At 41.1% G+C, this 18146-nt stretch overlaps 1 protein-coding gene across 1 annotated transcript in view; it reads left to right on the top strand.

Moving 5' to 3' along the window:
- Window positions 1–4912: 4912 nt before the first annotated feature.
- lingo3a (leucine rich repeat and Ig domain containing 3a) overlaps window positions 4913–18146 on the top strand; it is a 36285-nt gene continuing 23051 nt past the window's right edge. Inside the window, exon 1 of the mRNA XM_063890600.1 lies at window positions 4913–5398. The gene's annotated coding sequence lies outside the window, so the exon portion shown is untranslated. The remainder of the gene's footprint in view (window positions 5399–18146) is intronic.

Below are 18146 nucleotides of genomic sequence, written 5' to 3'. Positions count from 1 at the left end.
TGATGAATGTACTTGCCGCCGGAATATGTCTGCACTGTCCGTGAAGTACATGTGCCACCTCTGAGCTCGCCTCACCCGCAGGGAGTCCAAGACGAGCTGAGCAGCAGCGATTACTCAAGCAGCCTTTTTCACGGCTGCAGTGAAATGTAACACAGTGTTTGCATGCCTACTCACGCACAGACACACACTCAGCAACACACACATTTTCTGTAAGTTGTGTGATGCTGTTCTTGTCAGGGGTTCGCAGCTGCAGCGGTCTGGCCAGTCCAACAGACAGATGGGCTCAGCACGGCACTCAGTGTGAGGCTGCAGGAAACACTCCTGAACACACACTGGTGTGCATGCAAAGCAGGAAGGACACACATGGATGCAGAACAATTTGATGGATCATGCACACCCATTTAATAATATAATGGCATTTTAGTCCTGGTTTGGACGAGTACAAATAAACACTGTTGTTTTATTATAATGAGCTCCATCACAATACCTGATATCCCCGGTGTTCTGTAATGTATGTTTAGAAAGTAACTGAAAGATGATGAAATACGAAGGCATGTGGGTTGATAAACAATATATTTAATATATTCAGATTTTCTTTCTTTGTTTCTAGCCAGGCTATTGATGGCAACAGATGGCAACTGTTTGATGGATGCCATAAACAGTGAAAACAGATCCATTGTTTTTTTATCTTCTCATATGTTTGCCTTTTATTTTCTTACCCTGTGACCATATCATTTCTTAAAATGAAAACAGTGAAATGATTCATGCCCCCCTTAGGATAAATTATAATACGTTCTCTAACTTTGGTGAGAATCTAACTTCTCATCCAGTATGAAAATGTGAGCTTGTCAAATGCTTTGAGCAGATGCCTGCAAAACTAATGATAATCCTATCAACTGTAACTGGACAACCATTATGGTAAATGGATTTGCTGCACATGAACAATAAACCTGCCTCACAGAGCTGCTAGTATGGCTGTCGATTCTCAGTCTGGTTTATGGTGATAAAAGACATTGTTGAGCAGGTAAAATCTGCTCAAATGTAACATTCTGAAAAGGAAACCTTATATTTAGCTATAACTGCTTGCACCTCATAGACATTGCTTCACTATTAAAGGCAATAGGCCAAAGGTGTGGGAGTCAACAAACCAAATGCTTGCAAATCATTTCTTTTTCATGTACAAAAACATTGTTATCTTAGCACTTATATCACAATGACTCTACTACAGAATAGCATCTCTCTATATATAATAACATACTGTCCGTAACTTTTTCTAAAGTTTGTCAGAATTACTTTTAATGAAATGTAAAATCCCACTGCTGTGTATGTCTGTCCTTCATTCATGGAAAACTGCAGCGTTCCTCCTTGTTGTACGTTTTGGAGTGAGTGGGTGTGCATTAATGGTCAAAAATGCTTTAAGTTGCCCTGGGCCATTAGTTTATTTTTTGTCTTGTTTGAGTGGGTGAGTCTGAGAGATACGGTAAAACTGGCGTAGGGGTTCAGTAAGTATGGCCCTTCAGTCAAGGTGCTGTGGTTGTTGATGTTTTAAGCCTAGAGCAATACTACTGAAGTACATAATTACTGTTTAGAGGCGCTCATTGTGTTTGTTTTGCAGCTTAGACTGTGTTAAAGTGTTGGTGTTAATTTAGAGGCTGTGAAGTTGTTAAATGTCTGTCACTAAGTGCCGATAATGGTTTACTTTTAACTTCTGTAGTTTTCCTTCTTTTTATGACTCACTTCAAGTCTTTACAAGTTATTTACTTGACACACACTGTATACTGCTGATTACATAACAACTAAATATGACTTCCTTTTGCAGCTGCCTTGGTGACTGTGATTTATTGGAGTTGCAGCTTAATGTGCTGGTGCGGTACTTGCCAACACTTTAAGATTGATGTTGTCCATAGAAGATGTTTTACTAACCCTTCAAGCTGCTGTGGACTCAAATGATAACCCTTTTATTGAGACAGTATTTCTGCAGAGTAACAGTTTATATTACAAACCATTCATGTGATTTGTCTGCCTGTATACAAAGAAGGCATCATCACCAAATCTGAATACCCAGTAGGAATACAAATGTCCTGTATAACATCCACACATGCACATTTATGCAAAATTGTTGCATCTGTGATCTGAAAATGGAAGAGATAAGTTCTCAAATCCTTTAGATACACATATGCTCTTTGCAAAATTACAAAACTGTAACTTAATGTTAAAGTATTTAATGAATTGAAATCCCTGCCTGAGTGCCACCATGTTTCAATCATAGCACTTTGATTCTTTTTTCAGACTCTCACACCCACACAGAGAAAGCAAGCATAAGCACTACTTTCAATTTGACAAATTACTATAGAGCCCTGGAGTTAATGCACAGCCTTTTCGACCTGCACAGTAGGCAGATACATTGCCTTCATGTTTTATGTATAATGTATTTATCAACAACCACCCCCTCAATTCTTCTGGAGAAAACCGGTGAAAATATTACGCCAGAAACCAAGAGAGGACTTGGTTTCACTGCTTTCCTCAGGTATGAAGCTTGGTGATTATTACTGTGCTGTGTTGTTATTGTGAAACTGCTGCAGAGCAACTAAGCCAACACAGTTCCCTCCACCTCACAGCAAAGCTTCTACCTTGAAATGCTTGAGGGGAAAATGACATTCATGTGAAGGTCATTGTACCTCAGGATATTGCATTACAGCAGTTTGGGCTTAAGTTAACAAAACCAGTGTCAAAATCGAGATTCTGTAAAATGAAGAGACCAAACATGCACAGAGACTGCAGCATGCTCCATTATTTCTTCGAGGACCGCACCGCAGACTGCAGATAAGATGAAACATGGCACAGCCTCCATCTTCACCTGGATATGACACTCCTGCACTGCCTCAGGCACCGATTTATACTCTGTAAAAATAAAAAAGTGACAGAGAAATGTAAAAGATGTGTGAGGATGCCTGGAGGAAGAGTCCTTCCCGAGTCAGCATGTGAGCCCATTAAAGATCCTTTCCATTAAAGAGACTAGCACTTAGGTTAAGAATGAATGGTGGGGTAATATCTTCTTCACACTACTTAATGTGGACATATGATCATATTGACTGTCCTTGTAGGCTGTGGTGTCTTATAGGATTTGTGTGTAATCGATTATGAAACCAACATACTGAATGTATTTTGTTCTTGTATGATAACTTAATTTTGAATCATGTGTTGGATTCACAAGTGTCATATTGGTTCAAACGAAACATTTCCTTTAATAATAATAAAGCAAATAACCTGGATGTTATACAGTATATACATTCTTAAACCTTTTTGTTTAATTCACAGTATATATGATGCAATTCCCACGGAGATTTAAAGGGCAAGAGCTTCTTCCTCAACATGACATGAAATTCAATCCACCCCGAACAACCTAAAACGGTTTCAACCACATGACACAGCTCACCGACCTCTCTCCACTTTCACCGGAGTAAGAGCAGCTGTCGCTTAGTTTGTGGAGTTGGAGCAAAACACACATCCCCAAATTGCACCCGCTTTGTGGGTCTCATAGACTCAAAAAAGTAAGCTACATTTATATGAAGTAATATTCATTCAATCATTATTTCCATGTATTGAGATGTCTTTTCTATGGCAGTTTTTTAAAATCAATTAGGGGAATTTAGTAAACTGAATTGATCCAGGCAGGTTGAGGAGAAAGTCTGTTCAACACTTACCCTCAACTCTGGAGCTCTGAGTGTCTTTCAGCTCATTGATTTTGGTTTTACAACCCACAACTTTTCTATTTTGGTTCACTCTCAGCTGCAGGCAACTGATTTCAATGGGGAAAAAATTGGAAGAACAACCATGTGTGGTTTCTGCTTGTAGCTCAAATCGTGGTATGAGTAGTATTGACCAATCATTTTGCGCCGGCTTTTGTTGCATGCAGGTAAACACCTAGTTAGGGCATCTGCAGAAAGGAAATAGGAAGTATGTCAACCTCTATCAATTATTTTAAGGGATCTATTCTCAGAAATGTAATATTATAATAACATTTTTTTCACGAGTCTATAATCACCTGACACTAAGAATCTTTGTGTTTTTGGATCATCATAGGAAGTGGGTCCTCTTCACAGATTACAGAATGGACAAATCACACACAGCTCTATACCATACATGTTTAGCTGAAGGCCACTGTAGTTTTTTGACAAGCCTGTTAACTGTGGCAGCGTCCCTACCTGAATTTTGCATCTCCTATAGTAATGTTGTGATAATGATGGACTCTGAGTGAGGTCAAGGTCCCCAAAGATATCATTAAAACCTTACCATGGTTTTGCACTTGGCTTCCCATTACTGCATTCTTGTAAAGAGAGGGGTATACAGTTGGTTGCAATCTGCTACCCCATCGCTACATAGCTACTGCCAAATCCGACATCATCCTTTTAAGATGTGCAAATATCTCTTAAGTTAGTTAAGTATTTTGTTGCATTTCAAATTGCTATATTTAGGATTGCAATGACAGCCTAGATTAGTAAATACAGAGAATCATAAGAATAATTCATAAGTAAATGTATTGGTAGGCTACATTCATACGTTTCTCTATATTTATTCACATATTTATTTAGGAATATCTTATTTTTTCATACACTTAGTCCCTGCAGAGTGCTGTTAGTATACCATCCATCAGAAAGCTAAAGTGAGAAGAATTTTTAAGTAGAGATCTCATCTTTCGTTTCCCCCCCACAGGACGTGAATGCAGCACCAAACAGCCCGAGTACGAGAGAGGGAGAGAGACTGGAGAGAGAGAGAGAGAGAGAGCGCGCAGATGAGCCCCAATGAACAGCAGCCGGGTCCTCTTTCAAACACACACACACACACACACGCACGCACACACACACACACACACACACACACACACACGCACACACACACACACACACACACACACACACACACACACACACACGCTGACACACATGCAGCGCTCCACATCCCACACACATACATGCCAGGACACTCATACACGTGCAACCCAATAACGAGAGCACTGTCAGTCCGAGCTGCCTGCCGCTGTCGGTGGCAGAGGAAACCGCTTCACCGACACACAACGCGGGATCCCGCGGTGAGACGAGCCGCTGCTGCTGCATTCTTCCCACAAAGAGGAGCGGAGAGGGACCTCATTTTGGGGGCGGTAGATAATTCAACAGCAGGGCTAGGAGGAGAGGAAGGTGAGTGAATGCAGTCCAGTACTACAGCTGCTGTTACAGAAAGAAGAAGAAGAAGAAGAGGAGGAGGAAGCTCAGTGTTCAGTGTGTGGAGGAGCAACATCATCCTGCACACAGACTCAGAGACAGAGCAGACGGCCAACAGTGATCATAGCACTTCCAGGCTTGCAGATGTGGAAGGAGCACTGTGCAATATCTAGTCCTGGGTGAGCCAACTTCACACTAAAACACTCACACACACACACACACACACACACACACACACACACACACACACACACACACACACACACACACACACACACACACACACACACAATCATCTGGTGGTCCACTTGATGTGCTTTCTGGCACTTTTTACCACAGAGAGCTGAGAGAGATGGGCTTTAATGTCTTGTGTTTTTTTCCCCCATGCTGCCATGTCCCTCTCCAGATCTCAATGGTCAATTAAGCATGAGGACCTGCTGAGTGTAAGATTCACCCCGTGTTCACTGTGACACTAGTTCACCCCCTCAGCCTCTTCTCACTCTGTCATGGTGCAGTCTAGGCTGATCGATTTGCGCTCTAACTCGAATGGACGTTTGGTCTTATTATAACGCCGCCCGTGCTTTTCTTTTGTCATCCTTGAGATGTTTCATCCATGCAAGCACATCCTCTCTGTGTGTCTGTGTGTGTGTCTTTGGTTGCCAGTTCTCAATTAGGTTTTAATGATCTAAACGGGGCAGAAAGGGGAAGACAGCTTTTGATCGATCCCTGCAGTCATCTTAGTGTAAGAGGCTCGGTGCCTGTTGTCGCTGTGACACATCTGAGCCTCTGCCTGTGTTTGCTCAGCCCCTCTCCATCTCTGTTAGTGCCGTAATTGTGTCTCTGTTCAGTCCAATGTGCAGTTCTAGAAATAAACTGTTTCATAAGAAAGGTCTGCAGACAGTTTTGCTTTTATCTCATCTGTCAGGGTGTAACACTGTCCCGGCATTTCTTGCATACATTTGCCTAGATACATTGCAAAAACATGTAATAAATGCACATTTAAATTTGGATTTGCATATAAATATATTTGCATTAAGTTGATAGTCACAACTATAAAGTGTTTTTCTTCATGTAGCTTTCGCAGCATTATTAGAAAGTTGACAGCAGGGAAGAGACAGGAATTTAGGTGAGATTTTAATGTGGAGTGACATGCATCAGAAGTGCTTGGCACGATCCGAACTGCAGACATTAAACATTCATGGTTAATGCCTAAAACTCTTTGACTACCAGGGGCTAACAGGGTTGTCTGATTTGAATGTTTTGAGTAACAGACAGTTCACTTTTTGTTAACTGATGCCACTGCTATCCCCAAAAGAGTGCGACACCAATCACAGTAATGCAAAAACCCCACAAACCCACTGAATTGGGCATCTTTTAATTTGTCATTGCCGGTACATTTCTTTAATTAAAACCCCAACACTTTATCATCCTCTCTGTGGTGCTCAAGTGCAGTGAATGAGGCATTAGCTGATTTGTTAACCAAACAATTAAACATCTCATGCATTCATCCTGTGAGAAGATTAGGTACAAATGTGTTGTATGTATGGGGACTTGTCTAGTTTTTGGGCAAATGTTAGTCATTCCTGATTGCCATGTTCAACTGTTAGTTATCTAATGACTCAAAATATGATGTGCAATGGCTTTCACAGCCACCATTAGTGTGTGAAATAATGGCTTAATAAAAATCCCATTGTAAAGTGCTTTGACGTTCAATCACCATTTTTCATGTTTATCTCATCAAGTTAAAGCCATACTTGTCTCCCATGTGTCATTGTCGTCACACCCTGTTGAAAGCCACATTAGCTGCTACTGTCTAGAAAGCAAGAGGAGCAAACCAGCGTTGAAGTGAATGCAATTATACAACAGCACTTAATGGTACCCGAGGTGCCACTTCGCCTCGATAATTTGACAGATTTATGTATCTGTAATGAAATGTCTGCTGACGGCTCTATGTGGCCCTCGGAGTGCATTGTTGAATCAGGCCTGTTAGTCTACTCCTACACTTACCTCCTCATTTTGATGCTTTTTGCCACACATAAAGCTGTCAGCCGTGCTCAATAGTGACATAAGCTCAGCTCAACACTGCCAATGCTCGGCTTCATTGTTTTCAACTCTGGAGTATTTATGAGGGCAGTAAAGCAGAGATGCATTCGCTGTCAGCAAGACGAGGGCAGTGCTGCTCTTACGGAGGGAGTATGCCGGCTGATGAGGAAGGACTTTAAGGAGGAAGAGGAGCGAGCACCCCTATGAGCGGCTGTCAGATACCTGCAAGATGTCCAGCTGGAACGATCAAGGCCCCTGTGTGCGCTGGCCGTCCTCCCACACACAGACCACTGTAATGCCTTTATAGATGTTCAGATGAGGCTGTAAGCTAATGCAGAGCTTAGAGAGAATTTGGGCCCTACAAATCTTTTATTTACAAACTTGATTGCTCTTTTTTAAATTTGTTGTGATGACAGAAGCTGGCTGACCTGGTTACCTCAGGGAGGAGGTCTACTGACATTTATTCAGACAAGGCAAAACAAGACTCTAGTTGTACCTTTTATTGAAGCCGCTTGGTATGCTTTATTGGACTGTTGATAAAATGTTGATATAATTTTGTTACTGTAATTGTTAAGGTTAGTTTAAGGAAGCCCTTTTATGTTTTGGGGGGGTTTCCTTTTCTGTAGGTTGTTGTGCATGTAAATGGTCTTCAAAGGCTAAAATCCCAAAGTCCCCCCCCCCCCGAATCGCCTCCATTGGACTCCTGTGTTTACTTCCACAACATAGTGACATCACTATGTAACGCGTGTTCTTTTATTGGCTAGTGGTCCAACACATTGTACCTGGTAGGCTTATGAGCCTACCTATCTCTAAGCGGTTGACCAATCACAACAGAGCCAGCCAGCTAACCAATCAGAGCAGATTGTTTCAAATGTTCTTGTTTGTCAGAATTGCAACATGTGTTTTCTAAGTAATGTAGCTTATTTAAAAATTTGGATATACCCTTTTAATGTTACATCCTATTTTCAGTAAAAATCTAATGAGTTGAGCTACATCTCAATCAAGTAAGCCCTGGCAATCACTACCACGGTTTTTCCTTCCCTTTTAAAGGGCTTAGGCGCATCCCTAAGGCCAAAATAATGTAAAATCAATGAGCAGAGCATCAACTAACTTAATTACTTTTCCCAGACCTAATTGTATTGAATGTTAGTTGGTCCACAGTGGATTTCTTGAGCAAGTTCTGTACACAGGGCGATATGTTATGTTTAAAAATGATGTGAAATGAACAAAAAATAGTGCCAAAACACAAGCTTGGGGCTTTGAAACTTCAATGGGTGAGTATGTCCTCTTTTTATATACAGTCTATAGTCTTTTGAGGAATTGAAGTAATCATTTTGAGTTTGTTTAAGTTTTTCTTTCAAACTCATTTGATGGCTTTGTTTGTTTCGTCACTATCTATCGCACCTGCAACTAAAGCGTATCGCCATTGGGGCCGCCAAAATGAATAAAACCGATTCTTCCAGATTGTGAATTAAAGCCGAGGTAAATATAAGAGTTTTTATTCAAAGTAGAGGAGTACAATAATGGCGAGCGTACTGCAGTTTGTCATTGAGGTGCAATTTCTTTAAAATGACTTTAAAGGAGCTAGTAACTACTGAGCTTCTGTATCTTTAAACCAACTGGATCAAAGCCCAAGCAATAAATCAACCCAGTGCATTAAAGCTGACTAATAAAAGTGCTCTGATGTTGAGGAGTCCATTTATCTTCCTCATAATGTGGTTTTGCTTTTTGAAGATGTATGTGTCTCTTAAAAAAAAAAAATCTCTATAATTCAAAACCGCTCTTGTATTCGCTTGCATGCATGTCTAGTTGCTGAATCTATTTATACACTTAATGGCAGAGTACACACACTGTCACAGTGCTAGATGATCATCCAGCACAAGCACTCATCCAAGCTCCGACCATTTATGTCGGCTGTCTTACACTTTTCGCCTGTCTCAATGCTTTTCCCCGGTTCTCTCTTTCTCTAATGTATCTTTTGTAGAAGTTTTCTCTAAGCTAAATTTAACTCAGAAGCCGACTACAGGTCCTTTGTGACTTTATTGTACCGGCTCAGGAGGACTGAAGCCGTGGCACAGATGAGCGGAAGCGAAAGGTGTGAGAAAGAGCAGCTTTGCTCTTTGGATGCTGCATATTTTATGTTTCCCGAGGTCTCTGGAAGGTAGAAAGTGAGATGAGATGTCCGTAGTATTACATAAGTACTAAAAGCGAGGCTAAGGGGTCTCATGAGTATAGATAGGCAATGCTTACACACTCAAAGAGGAGTTAAGAAACGTCTCTTTCTCTTTTGCCGTAGTAAGTGTGAGGCAACCCTGACAATCCACATTTACACATCAACATGTAGAGCCTTTGGTGTGAGAGACCTTATATTTTTAAGTCTGGAAACAGAAAACAAAGCTTTTCCTCTACTGGGATGAAGAGCTGGGTATTTGTGGAGTTTATATACTTGTCTCTCCCTACGGCTCATTTCCTTTTATGTATTTCTATTGCTGCTGGCAGCTTGAAGTGATGCGACCCGTCCCACCATAAAACAATAATCTCCAGTATGGATCGAGCATATGAGAGTGCTACAGAAAATGGAGTTCAAGGCACCTCATCAGAAAGGTACCAGCTCTACCAGCCCAGGGAAACGTACCGCTTTGAATTGTTTGCGCTGACAGAAGAAGTCGATTGAGGAAGTGGGCTGGAGCTCATAAGTAATCTGCTTCAATCAACACCAACACTGCAAGACGGCAAAATACCCAACTTCTTCTGTACCTCTGGGGGGTTCACATCAGACTCACAACTCTACTGTTGGATGTTACTTGCTTATTATTACACTCACAACTTTTCCTGCGTAAAATAACAGAAGGCAGGAACTATATCTAATCTGTGAGAATGGGCATATAATAACCATTATACTTAAAGGCAGATTAAGTAGAGTTGGCCAACCAGACTGACTCTTGTTTTAGATTTGTCTGCTTGGCGTTTCACCGGCATCGCTGTTTTTGCATTTTTCCAGGGCTATGTCTGCCATTTAGTAGCTGCTTTTTGGATGCATTTTTACAATCAGGCATCTGGTTGCTAGGTTTTTATAGCAGAAGATGCCCAGAAATCTCCTAAATACAGCAAGAAAAATCAGGCAGACGGCGTCATTGTAGCTGAAAATAGTAAAAGTCTTTAAAGGAAATAATAACATATGAAGTAAAAGGTTATCCTCATTTAATTCTACACAACTCAAACATAAAATCGTGTCTAAGATAATCGTACATTGATATTGCACAACATAATCAAGTAAGCTAAATAAACTCATAATAATCCAGAGATGTCAGAAGTAACTATCTTATTAGTCTAAAATAGAGTCCATGTGTCCAAAAGGATATCACTTGTGTATAAAAGGTTATATTTCAATGAGCTTTCAATTGCTAGATACTAGTTTTACAAAACAATTGGTAGATAACACAGATATTTTAGTTATGGACCACATACGTAGCAGGTGAACCCGGCAGACGTGGGTTTCTGCATTTTGAACCACTGAAGAGCCAGCTGTTTACTCCGGGTTGACTCAAATTTCAAACATATTCTATTTCTCTCTATGGACACATAGCGACATGGGAAGCTCTTTAAACAGTTGTCTTTAATTATGGTACTGCGATAAAGATTAGATTAACACGTGCCATGCGGTGTGTTTTGTTGTAAGACTGAATCCAAGGTCTGAGCTACGACACACACATATTCACCCTTCTTTTTTCCTTTTGCCTCAACCCTGAAACACCAAATGGCTCTGTGGCATTTAGACAAAAAACATCCTGAGATTGGATTGAAATTTAATTACATTCAGATGCCTGCAGCTGCTCACACACACATGCACTCACTCATCACATCACCAGCTTCTCCTAATTGATTTTGAAGTGCTTGACGATGAAAGGTAGCTCTTTTTTGTTTCCCCGTCCCATCAGTCCCATCAGTCCTGAACCTACTAATGACAGAGACTCTAACAAGAACTTTTCGTGTTGTGCTCAGATGCGCTTAACACTGTGCAAGGTTATAAGGCGCATTATTAAGGGACCATTTTTCAAATGGGTCTTTTCGACCAGTGATGCTTATAAGTCAGTGTGTTCCTCCCTCAATCCTCAGTAAGAATTTGGTTTTTTAACCTGTTGAACCTGTTTGTATATCTCAGTGAGCCGTTGGTTTGAACGAAGATTAAAGTTCCCTTTTTTTATCTTTCGTATCAGCCATAACCCCCGATGCTCCCCGTCTCTCTACTCTGTGAATCATCAGAACTAAAGCCTTCTTTTATCTCCTTTTCAGCCGCTGAACATAGATCAGATAATCAGTTGATCAAATCACTTTCCTGAAGCGGAGATCAGTACAACTGAGGGATGAGAGGGAACTGCTCAGTGAGGCCGCTCACTCTCTTTGACTTCACTTGATTTGACCCTTCCTGTTTGTTGCTTTAAAAGTTGCTCTTTGGTTCTTTGTACTTTTGCACGGTTGCATTCATGGCGCAAACTTCACTTCTTTCTGGCAGCTCAATAGATTACCATTGTTTGTTGGCTGATGGGTGATGCAAATCTACTTCCCCCTTGCATGTGTGCCTCCATTTGACTGGTAAATTGTGCTCATTTGTATCCTGGTTGCATTTGCTTTGGATTTAAAACCCTGTCCATGTGTTAGTCAGAATCAGTGATCTATTCCCAATTGAAATGAGTAAATCATGATTTCGGAAAACCTGTTTTTCTGTTTTCATGGGGTGAGTCGGATGAGAGGATTAAAACCACTGTCGTGTCTCCATAGCAAATCTATCAGATACATTAGCTTAGCCTAGCTTAGCACAATGCCTGAAAACAGGAAAACCGCTGCTTGTCTGGATATAAAAATCCCCCTACCAGCACCTCTGAAAGCCCACTTATTAACACCTTTTATCTTTGTTTAATATGTGCAAAAACCACAGTATGAAAGGACAATTCGCTTTTTATGGGGGGTTATGTGACAGGGCTATTACTAGTATTAGTCACACATGGTCAGGCTGTACTGTTGCATGCAAGTACATAAGTAAAATATTTTCCCGCTCTTTTCAATTCGTATTCTTTGTTGGAACAAATTCTCCTCTCTGTATCACCAGGCTAACACATAGCTACCAAACTACCTCGAGCTAACTTCTAACCGCTTAAGGCATGCAAGAGATCATTTGCATCGTCCTTGGAGATTTTGAGCACCAGAGGGATTACAAAATAATGTGGATGTTTCACCGACCCAAGGTCAGAAATGTCCTGTTGCATTTTAGTGTTCATTGTGTTCATTAGTGCTTTTGAGCTTGTACCTCGAAGGTGTTAAGACCATCTGCCAGCTGACAGAAACTGAAGCACATTACTTCATTATGGAGATGTGTTGATAATAAACCAAGTGACCTTTTACTTTGACGAGAAACTGAAGTGTTCTCATTAATCGGATATATTGTGAAAATGTTGAACTTGATATCATTGGATTTGATGGCAGTAATGATTTTACATTCAGAGTGTGCATTATCAATACAAGGCCAGTTTCTATTCAGTGTTTGAATCAGATAATGAAAAGGTACTAAAGAGCATCTTAGAGCATATGTTTTGTTAGAAATCTAAAAATAATTACCCATTTTATTGTGCAGACTTCTGTTTTTGCATGCACGTTGTAGAAAGTGAGTCTCCTCATGAAGCCCCAGAGAGGCAGCAACATATTTTAAGGCAAAGGCTTTTTTCCTGACTCTTCTTTGAAAAGGAAGTCAAAGCCTGAAAGAAAATCTCTACATTGCTTTCTTTCTGCATCATTTGGAATGATAAATCTGCAGCTGTATGTGTCCATGTGCAACGCTGACAGATGGGTGTGATGAGTTGGTGCTTAACAGACTGTGCTTTCTCTTCCTCCCTCGCCTTCTTCCTCTCATCTTCCTCCCGCTTTCTTTAGGAACATACAGATTTGGTTTGCCTGTCAGAGGTGCTTGATCAGAGTTAGTCAGTGAGGCTGTTGAACTGACATCCAGCTGTGGTCAGTTTCTCTACTGTTATTTTTTTGGACCTTGTACAGTCTATACTCTGCTTCTGTGTTGTGTTTAGTCCATTAATATCTGTGGAGGCGGGTTGCGTGCGTTTTCTGAGGTGTAAAGGGTTATGCTTGTCAGACTAGATCACAATCTGTGGATTTGTGTGTCTATGAATATCTCACATGCATGCCGAATATACCAAAACATGTCTGTGTCTATTCAGTGCACCCCTGTCACATTCCCTCAGTCTGACAGGTGTACTTTGATCTGTGCTGTTTGCCACACTTTGAGGTGAAGAGGACAAGCTGCTCCTGGACATCAGGGTTATGAATTTATCATGGGGAGCTGGCAGAGAGGCAGCGAGATGGTGTTGCATGGGGCTGACGCTCCTCTCTTCTTCCCTAGCCTTCATTGGTTAGTGATGAATTATTCATCTTTTTATTTTTTCTGAGAAAACATTGATCGTCCTGCCTGCATGACAGTCGGCCTGTATGACAGCTCGCTGTTAGAGCCTGCGTTAGATCTTTCAAAGCCAACCCTGCCTGCTTTCCTTCCCGTCTGTCCCCTATACACCATGTACACCCGCAGCTTTCTTTCAAATAATTTTCTTTTACCGTCCCGCTGTTTCTTGCTTTGTCTCCCCTGAAACGTCACATCAGAACCACTTTCAATAGATTTCTCAGAGTCGGGAAGACTGCTTTTTACATGTCAGAGTAAACAGTTTCAAAAGTGGCTGTGAATAATTTCCACGTCGGGATGTAGCTCTGAGGTTGTGTCTGTTTGCATGGTCGAGGCTTTTTCTTTTTTTTTGGTGCGGTGCAGTGTGTGTTTCTTACTCTATCCGGCATGCCGTTTCATCCCTGCACATCCGATGCTTGGTTCCTGTGTGATGTCAAAACAGATCTATGTTTAATGTGCAGGCAGGGCCCAATTACTCTGTGCCCATAGCTGTACCTAGAGACTTTAAAGAGGCCCCTTTGCATGCTAGATAACCCATGATGTCGTAATCCCTGGTTGGTGAGATGGCACGGCACGGCATGGCGATCCCCTTTAAGGACACTGATGCTCATCCTCTACTCTGGTATTTTTGAGGTTAGTTGTCTGCTCTGGGGTGAATTTCCCCCTGAAGAGTCATTTGAGTCTGGGTTTCTCTTTTATTTTGAAAATTTGAGATTCTCTGTGAAGAGCACATCAACACCCCTGCTCTTTGGTGCCTCTTCATCTCTCTCTTCCTCCTGGAGGCTTTTAAAAAAAACAACAGAGATGTCTTTCCTCCCTCTCTTTAACCTCAATCTGCTCTTCCTCCACCTTCCTCCTGTTTCCCACACACAGACACACACACACACACACACACACACACACACACACACACACGGTTACAGTCTGTGTTTCTCTGAAGTGCCTCACTTTTGACAAATCCATTTCAAAGTCTCTCCTCCTTTCATGGCTCTGTCAGGATGTATAATCCCTCATCACCTTCCCTAAAATATCTCTGCTTTCCTTTATTCATCCATCATTCTTAAAAAAATGTAAGATCTTTCTGTTCTTCTTTTGCTTCTATTTCCAGTTTAATTTTGCTTCCTTGTATCTCATAAATGTAAAGGCATTCCCATTCTGTTATTTTTTCACGGTCATCACCTTCATGCATGCTGCTTTCCTCTTCCACCGGTTCCTTTCTTCAAACACTTGACTTCCTGCTTTCTTTCAACTAGGAGCTCCTGGTTGCATTAGCTAATCTCTCAGAAGACATGGCACAGATACAAGGTCTACTGCCTCTTCTACTTCAGCTCATTGCTCAGCTCATTAATCAACCGGCACAAAAAAGCGAATACGTTGGTGATTTAACAAATGAATGCTTTGGTCATTTCTGTGAAAACAGAGCACTGCATGTGATATTGATGTTTGAAGGGTAATCAACAATTAGCTGCTGATGTGCCAAGAGACTCCCTCTGTGACTCTGTACCGTGAGAGCAGATTCAGTGCCAGCGCTGTGGCTGAAGATCCTATAATTGCTTCAGAATTCTTCCTGTAATTAACAACTCATACATGATGTGGAAAAAAATAACAGTATGTGATTATTTTTGACCGATATTGCAAATGTGAGAAAAGAGGGGTTCTCATTTCTGAAACATTATTGACATTAGCATTGAAACATAATAAAGAGGACATATAATGTTCATTTTCAGGTTCATATTTGTATTTTGTGTCTCTACTGTGACATGTTTACCTGCTTTAATGCTCAAAAGGGCCTTTATGTTCCTCACTCTGCCTGTGCTGCTGCACCTCTCTCCACCCTCTGTCTGAAACCAGAGCCCAGTCTGCTCTGATTGGTTAGCTGGCCGGCTCTGTTGTGATTGGTCCAAATGTGGTCCATATCACCTACAATATATTGGAGCTCTAGCCAATAGGAGAATGAGTGTTGAGGCAGTTTAATGCAGGGGGGGGGGGGTGTGTGGGAGAGAAAACTCCCTCTGGAGGCGACTTTGGGATTTGAGCCTTTGCAGACCATTTACATGCACCAAAACCTATGTAACACACCAAATATTGCACTTACTGCGATTTTGATATTGCACATGTCCATGTTGCGATTTTGAGCAACAGTAGAATATTTCCCGCTCTTCTTAATGATGTGTAGGCTGTCCAAATGAAACAGTTCTTCCACTTGTTCCTCTAGCCTGGCTGGTTTTTTTTTCGACAGTGAGTTGTCCCAAATTCAGAGCTTGCTGTCTTTTTGCAGCGAGATTAAGAAGAGACAGGAAGTGAACAGGGCAGTGTGGCAGTTCCCGATGGCAACAGCACTAGAGGGTGGGACAGTGAAGTAGGCCGAACAAACAAGCTTAGCCGAAATATGAACAAGAGACCTTAACATGGAACAGGATGGCCCAGTACATTTCATCAGCATGTCATTATGCTGTAATCCCAGACCCGCTACTGTACCGACTGCATGCGGATAGTCATTGGTCAGGGACACTTGTGGATATTGCTTTTTCCACCTTGACGCAGAGGAATAGGAATTTGATCACAGATGTGCCCTATTTAATCAGAAACTTGTGTTATAGTGCAAGATTGCTTTTGTCAAGAAAAGAAGAATCCAATTTAAAGTTTGTAGGTATTTTAGGAAACATACATTTAGAACAAAGCTGCAGGGGATGTAGGTTTTCTCCTGATCTTTTTTGAACAGTCTGAGTTTTTTTTATCTGATTCATGTTGTTTCTATTCATTAGAAAAATGCAAGACTGGTGATAGGTATGTCTTCTCCTGGTGGTGTGTGCGTTGTTGCAAGATGTTAATTGGATAGAAAAAAATATCTTTGAAGGAACAACACATTTGAGTTTAAGATGACATGGGCTCTTTGAATTAATGACCTTTTTGAGGAGCAAGAAGGGGGAAAAAAATCTAAAGTCTTTTTAGGGTTTATTTTTGCCAATCAAATCCGGATGTTCAAAGAAGATTTAACAATGAACAATGGAACCACATAGAAATTATCCAACTGAAAATAGTGAGCGTTCACTTGTTTTTTCCTCAGTTCACAACCACTTAAGACCTTCTCAGATGCAGAGGAGATTTAATGAGACGTTCAACATGAAGTGACGTGATACAAACTAACTACACAGCGCTACGGTTCTTCGCTTTCCAGCGGAAATGATGATCCCATGATGCTCAGAGTCAGTGAAGACAGATACAAATGAGAGGTTTCAGAATGCCAGCTAGCATCATGTTACAGCTACTAAGGCACAGAATAAGCCAGCTACAAATCTCTGCTTACGATAATGCCTTATTTCACATAAGCTATTTCGGCCTCAGACACAAAATGTAATTAGCATACCCACAAGGAGCTGATGAAGCACATGTTGCAGTGAGCTGTAACAAGTTGTTTCTGTATATTAATGTCAGCTTTTAATCATAGAATCATTTTCAGATGTATTGTTCCACTTAACAAGACCTCTGTTTTGGTTCTTAAAGCAATATTTCCAGATTCAGGGAAAAACGTTTGTATACTTTTTGCAGATAGTGAAAAGAAAACCAGGACATTGATACAAGAAATGAATTCCAAAACAACATATTCTTACAGAGGGATTATGAGTCAGACTATATCTTGGCCAGGTTCTATTACTTCCAGGAAGTGGCAACAAGACTCAAGGAAGTCATTGGTCTCCAATAACATATTCTCCAGCACACAAACTCCCATTAAATCTTAACCTATTGATTTTAAACCTAATTATTTTATATATAAAGAGAACAACATGAAACATGTTAATAAGATACATTTAGAGGTGCTTTAAGGCATATTTTGTCACTTTTTTGACAGAGCCAAGCTAGTGTTTGTTTGTTTGTTTGCATTAGGCTTAGCGAACACGCTGCTATCTTTAGCTTTTTATTGACTGAACAGCCACTGAAAAGTGATTACACTCTCCTAATTTCAGAAAGAAAAGGAATAAACCTATTCCCTTATCATTAAAATAGACCTTTATATCTACACTCTTGTTGGCATTTGTGCTGGTGTACCCCACCTCACCTTGCCTTATTCGTCTTGGTCTCCATCTTCTTTCCTTCCTCTCCACTCTCAGTCTCCTGCTCTTTTTCAGGTCACTCTGGTGTCATATCTATGAGAGGCCGCACTGCAGGCCAGGCAAACATCCCAGACAACTAAAGTCACCTCCACAGAGTACAGTATGTGTTGTCACTACACAAGCTGTGCGTGTTTCAGCATTTTAGTGATCTTGGGTACTTGTGAATGTTGAAGGTGAAAAGCGTCTGCAGACTCTCCAAAGACGAGTCCACATTCTGTGTCTGCTCTGGTTTTATCTTTCATAATGTTGTCTGTTCCAGTTGAGCTGAGCTCAGTCAGAGCTCTGTCTGTCATCGTCTGTCGTCTTGAATCA

This window comes from Eleginops maclovinus, chromosome 9 (genome assembly GCF_036324505.1).
Source record: "Eleginops maclovinus isolate JMC-PN-2008 ecotype Puerto Natales chromosome 9, JC_Emac_rtc_rv5, whole genome shotgun sequence".
Lineage (NCBI taxonomy): Eukaryota > Metazoa > Chordata > Actinopteri > Perciformes > Eleginopidae > Eleginops > Eleginops maclovinus.
This window is presented reverse-complemented; position numbering and strand designations above follow the sequence as displayed.